The sequence below is a fragment of the Podarcis erhardii genome, assembly GCF_964252035.2.
Source record: "Podarcis erhardii genome assembly, chromosome: Z".
NCBI lineage: Eukaryota > Metazoa > Chordata > Lepidosauria > Squamata > Lacertidae > Podarcis > Podarcis erhardii.
This window is the reverse complement of record NC_138504.1, coordinates 30,033,899-30,040,299: the sequence shown is the minus strand read 5'-3', so window position 1 is coordinate 30,040,299 and position 6,401 is coordinate 30,033,899.

The window sequence follows — 6,401 nt, the reverse complement described above, 5'->3', positions numbered from 1 at the left end:
ACATAGCCGGAATATAGTAGTTGAAAACAGTATCCGGGCAGAAATCGCTTGAGAGTCTGGGAAAATCCAGGCATATGGCATCCCATGTCAGAAGTCTAGATTTTGGTGAATTTCCTTAAAAATAGCACAAAAACTCAAATTTTGGGCAAAACAAAAACAAAACAAACCTCAAACAACTTTGGCAGCAACAACTTTTGTGTCCGGATTTTCACTTTTTGCAGTGCTTTTCCCCCCTAAAAACATTTTTAGGGGTACTCTCATTTTGACTCAATAAAATCACAATTTTATAGTTCAAATTGGCAAAAATAAATACAGTAAATGGACAAAAGTACAAAGATTCACAAAATGTTTAGGGGTATAAGTACCCCCAGAAAAAAGCACTGCCTTTTTGAAATATGACAACCCTAAAATAAACCCTTACTAAAGACACATGAGTTTCTTTTTAGACCAGTGATTCCCAAAGTGGGTGGTACTGCCCTGGGTGCAGTAGGATTACCTACTAACACCCCCTGCTAAGAGACAAGGGGGTGGCAGGGACAGTGGAGGGACGTTGGGGCAGTTGGGAGTCGTTGGGGGTGCAAATGATTATCAGACCTTGAAATCCTGGTATCACTGGTTGAAGTTTACCAGTTTTGTTGACTTGAACTAAATAGTTTTATTTTGATTTTGAATAAACATGCAATTCTGCTACTCTGAATAATTCTTTTTATAGAGTAGAGGGTACTGTGGGTGGGTTTATGGAACCAAGGGTGGGGGTGCCCCAAAAGCTTGGGAACCGCTGTTCTAGGCTGCTTTTCCTGCCCGGTCTTTTGCTTTCTTGACAAATCAGGACCTGTCAAAGAAATGGTTTTAAATTTCATAGTGGTAATGAAATCCTTTTTGTAAACCCCTTCACCACAGACCAGCAAAAGCTGCATCAATTCAAAATGAAAAGCTGGTCTTCACCTTTCTCTCTGCAGCCAACTCAGTGACTTATACACAACCCAATATGCTTGACTGGGGGGCCCAGGTAAGCTCCTCTCCTCATAATCACAGGTCACAGTGCACACACACCATTAGAATAGCAATGCCCTTCAACTTTGAGGTGGCACAGCTCCCTCAAATATTTTATTGTCAGGGGGTTGGACCCCTTAGCCCCTAGGAGTTGGCTCTGTGATGCTTGATAATATTCTCTCAACAGACGCTGATTTTCTCTCTCAGCCAGCTAGTTCCCATTACACTCCTTCCAGCACCTTTCCTATTTCCTTTTTTTTTATTATTATTATGGCTATTTTGTCTGAGAGTGAAGTTGGTGTTGTTCCATTTCCTCAAGTCTCTCTTCATTTGTTGCCACAGGGGCTCGTAATCACGGACGTATCATTTGCTGAGGTTTCTGGTTATTTGAACCCTATGTACCTGATTGTTTTATATTTAATTTTTTAGTAGAAATTTAAACAAAACATATTATCGAAAAGCATGTCATTCTTCGTTTTTTAACCATTTCCCTCCCTCCCCCCACCCTCCCATACAAGACCCACCCCCCACCCCACCTGACTTCCCTCAGTTCCAATCTTTGGTTTCTCTGTGAATGCTATTCTCTGCATGTTACAAAGTTGTATAGATCCGCAAACTATTTAGCTGATTATTATCAATAAAAGGTTTGTGAATGTTTGTTCAAAACCAGCCAAGGAGTCCAGTTCGCTTTGTTGCGTCTTCAAATACTTTGTAAAGGGTTCCCATTCATCTTTAAAGTCACAGTTATCCTTGTCCTGTAGCTTGTGTGTCAGTTTTGCCAGTTCTGCATAGTCCATCAATTTTTCTTGCCATGATTCTTTAGTTGGGGTTTCTTCAGTCTTCCATCCTTGTGCTATTAGAAATCTTGCGGCCGTTGTCGCATACATGAAGATGTTTTTCAACTTTTTTGGCAGGCCTTTCCCTACAATCCCTAACAAAAATGCTTCAGGTTTTTAAACAAATGTTAAGTGGAACATTTTCTTCAATTCATTGTATATCATTTCCCAAAATTTTTTAATTACATTACAATCCCACCACATATGATAAAATGTCCCCTCCTTTTCCTTACACTTCCAACATATATTTGAACTAATTTTGTACATTTTCCCTAACTGCACTGGTGTCATAAACCATCTATACATCCTCTTCATATAATTCTTCTTCAACAGGGAACAGTCTGTAAATTTTTCCGTAACTTTTCCCAATCTTCCATCATAATATTATGGCCTACATCTTGTGCCCATTTAATCATGACTGATTTTACCTCTTCATCTTTCGTCTCCCATTCTAATAGTATGCTGTATGCCGCCTTCAGTAATTTCACTTTCCCTTCAATCACTTCCGTTTGGAACCTAGATCTTGTATAGCTAAATCCTTTCTTACTGTCTTCTTTATACATTTTGTATACAGTGGTACCTCGAGTTACATACGCTTCAGGTTATATACGCTTCAGGTTACAGACTCCGCTAACCCAGAAATAGTACCTTGGGTTAAGAACTTTGCTTCAGGATGAGAACAGAAATCGTGCTCCGGCAGCGCAGCGGCAGCAGGAGGCCCCATTAGCTAAAGTGGTGCTTCAGGTTAAGAACAGTTTCAGGTTAAGAACGGACCTCTGGAACGAATTAAGTACTTAACCCGAGGTACCACTGTAATTGTCAATAGTCCAACCAACTTTGAAAATGATCTTTGATCTCATCGTAATCTCTTAATTTCCATTTTCCGTCATGATCCTTTAATAGATCAACATATGTGAGCCATTATCCTTTCTTTCCGAGTGGTTTGAGCTGTAATGCTTCATATGGTGAAAGCCACCAAGGGGTCTTTTGTTCCAATAAATCTTTATATTTCTCCCATACTCTCATTAATGATTTCCTAATTATATGGTTATAAAAACTTCTGTGGACCTTTCCTTTCCCATACCATAGATATATCCATGCCAGCCAAATCTATTGTCGTGTCCTTCTAATTCTAATGCCTCTTCCTTATCCAACCTCATCTAGTCCCTGACCCATACCAGACAAGCAGATTCGTAATACAGTTTAAGGTCTGGGAGGGCAAACCCGCCTCTATCTTTTATATCTGTAAGTATTTTATGTTTTATCTTTGGCCTTTTGCTCCCCCCCCCCCCCCGATAAATTTTGAGATCTCTTTCTGCCATTTTTTAAAACATTCATCTTTTACGATGACTGGTATTGATTGAAAAAGAAATAGCATTTTTGGCAACACATTCATTTTCATCGCCAATATTTTGCCTAACAGTGAGAGATTCATTCTGCTCCAAATTTCTAGATTTCTTTTTACCTCAAGCCAATTTTTTTCATAGTTATTTTAAAATAGGTTTATATTTCTTGATGTTAACCAAATCCCTAAATACTTAACCTTTTTATGGACTTCAGTCTCAATGTTTTGTTCTAACTCTGCCTAGGTATCTGAATTTAGTGAAGCAGAGTTTTATCTTTGTGATGTTGGTGAATTCCTTTTGGGTATGCAAGACGTGTATGTGTATTGTTATGTATTGAAGTTCTCACCCTGGCCACCAGGAGTATCGTGTAGATAATTTTCACTCAGATCCGTCAGTTATTTTAGGCGGGAAATCCTGGGTTGTTGTTGCTACAATGTTGATAGCCGGCTGCCTATAAAATCAGGCCGGCTGAGCTGTTTGCTGTTCAGTTCTGTTCTGGCCTCTGAATAAACAAGAGCCGTTTGAAGAATAGCTGTGTCATCTGATATGTTCACCCACAACTTAACACTGGAGATGAGGATGGGATGGATGGACATCAGAGCACAGCCAGATGCAGCCACCCTCTGGGCTGAGCTGAATCACTGAGCTGAATCACAGAGCGAAATCACTGGACAGATCCAATTCAGAGCTGACTGTTCTGGCTAGAGCACGGTGTTCCATCCATCGCCTTTCTCGCCGGCATCGGAATCATGGCTTCACTTGTGCCTCTACCGCCGTTTGCGCCAGCCTCTGAATCATGGGACTCCTACCTCGCTCGGTTCAACTGCTACCTCCAAGCCAATGAGCTGACAGATGTATCACAGGAGCGGAAGCAGGGCCTATTCCTCAGCCTCTGTGGGCCTGAGGTGTTTGAGACAGCCCAAGCATTGGTTGCACCTGTAGCAGTCCAGGCAGCACCGTGGGACACGATTCAAGAGAAGCTCCACAACCACTACGCACCAAAGCTGTCCAAGATTGTTGCCCGCCATGCATTCTACCACCGGAACCATGCAAAGGGGAGTTAGACGATGCCCTGATGGATCAAATCGTCTGCGGGGTCCGGGACATCCGTCTGCAATGGCATCTCCTCGCCAAGCCAGACCTCACACTGCAGAAAGCCACTGAGGAGGCCGTGGCCTCAGAAGCTGCTGAACTCTCTGCCCAGGAAATCCGCAAGGCCACCCAGACTCTGGTACTGGCCCTCAGCGATCCAGCAGAGTTTCCAAGCGCCCAACTTATTTAAAGGACTATGTTCACATAATGCTTATGTGCCTTACTGAAACCGCTATGATTGTAACTAATGCCTTATCTCAGTGGGGAGGGGTATTATGTACTGAAGTTCTCACCCTGGCCACCAGGAGTATCGTGTAGATAGTTTTCACTCAGGTCCACGTCAGTTATTTTAGGCGGGAAATCCTGGGTTGCTGCTACAATGCTGACAGCCGGCTGCCTATAAAAGCAGGCCGGCTGAGCTGTTTGCTGTTTAGTTCTGCTCTGGCCTCTGAATAAACAAGAGCTGTTTGAAGAATTGCTGTGTCGTCTGATATGTTCACCCACAACTTAATGTGTGTGTTTTGAAGCACATAGCCTCAGATTTTGCAAAGTTTACTTGTAGGCCCGACAACATTGTGAATATCTTGAGTTCTTTAGTTAGGGTGGTTGCTGTGTTTATGGGGTCTGGGGTTTGTTATTTTAATAAATTTTATTTTTTTGTGTTTTCTATTTTACATAAATGAGTTAAAAACATAAATATATAATCCCCATTGACTTCCCCCACCCTTTTGGATCTTAATATAATGTTTTCCCCCTCTGCATCTCTTTCGTAACTATTCTTATAAATCCTTTTCAATCCTGTTCAAATTTTTACTACAGGTTTTCTGTCAATCCTACCAATGTATGGTATGTATCTGTTTACTATAGTTTTTCCAGTAAATTATAAACTTTCCCCAATCTTTATTAAAGACCTCCTCTTCTTGTTTTCAGTTTCTTCCTATGCCATCTCTGCATAGTTCATCAGTTTTGCCTGCTGTTCTTCTTTGGTCAGAGTTGTACCATCTTTCCATTTCTGGGCTAAGAGAGCCCGTGAAGCAGTGGTCACATGCATAAATAGTTTCGTCTGGTCCTTCAGGATCTCTGGTCCCATAACGCAGGCTAAGACCCTACCTGCCCGCGGACTGTCTTGCGAGAGTAGTGCATGCTCTAGTTATCTCCCGCTTGGACTACTGCAATGCGCTCTACGTGGGGCTACCTTTGAAGGTGACTCGGAAACTACAACTAATCCAGAATGCGGCAGCTAGACTGGTGACGGGGCGGCCGCCGAGACCACATAACACCGGTCTTGAAAGACCTACATTGGCTCCCAGTACGTTTCCGAGCACAATTCAAAGTGCTGGTGTTGACCTTTAAAGCCCTAAACGGCCTCGGCCCAGTATACCTGAAGGAGCGTCTCCACCCCCATCGTTCTGCCCGGACGCTGAGGTCCAGCGCCGAGGGCCTTCTGGCAGTTCCCTCATTGCGAGAAGCAAAACTACAGGGAACCAGGCAGAGGGCCTTCTCGGTAGTGGTGCCCGCCCTGTGGAACACCCTCGCACCAGATGTCAAAACGATAAATAACTACCTGACATTCAGAAGACATCTTAAGGCAGCCCTGTTCAGGGAAGTTTTTAATGTGTGATATTTTAGTGTATTTCTGGTTTCTATGGAAGCCGCCCAGAGTGGCTGGGGAAACCCAGCCAGATGGGCGGGGTACAAATAATAAATTATTATTATTATTATACCTAAAAGAAAAGCTTCTGGTTTCTTAGGAAAAGTTATTTTCAGCATCCCCCCCCCCATTCATTATGGGGTCTGGTGTTGTGAACATCAGGTCATCTGTGATGACCCCTAGTTTATAGGTTTTGATTGATTGATTGATTGATTGACTGACTGACTGAATGTTAGTGACTACCATTTACCCCAGCAGGCCCTGCCATGCCTTATTGTCAACCTATCTGCTGATGGGGGGCTTGTTTCACAGCTGCCCCCTCTCAGGGTCACCTTGGATCTTCTTGGGGTGTATAGGGTTGCCATCTGTCCTGTACAACACAGGCTTGTCCCATACAGTCATACCTCATGTTACGTTTGCTTCATGATACGTTTTTTCAGGCTGCGTCCCGCAGTGACCCAGAAGTACCATAAAGGGTTACTT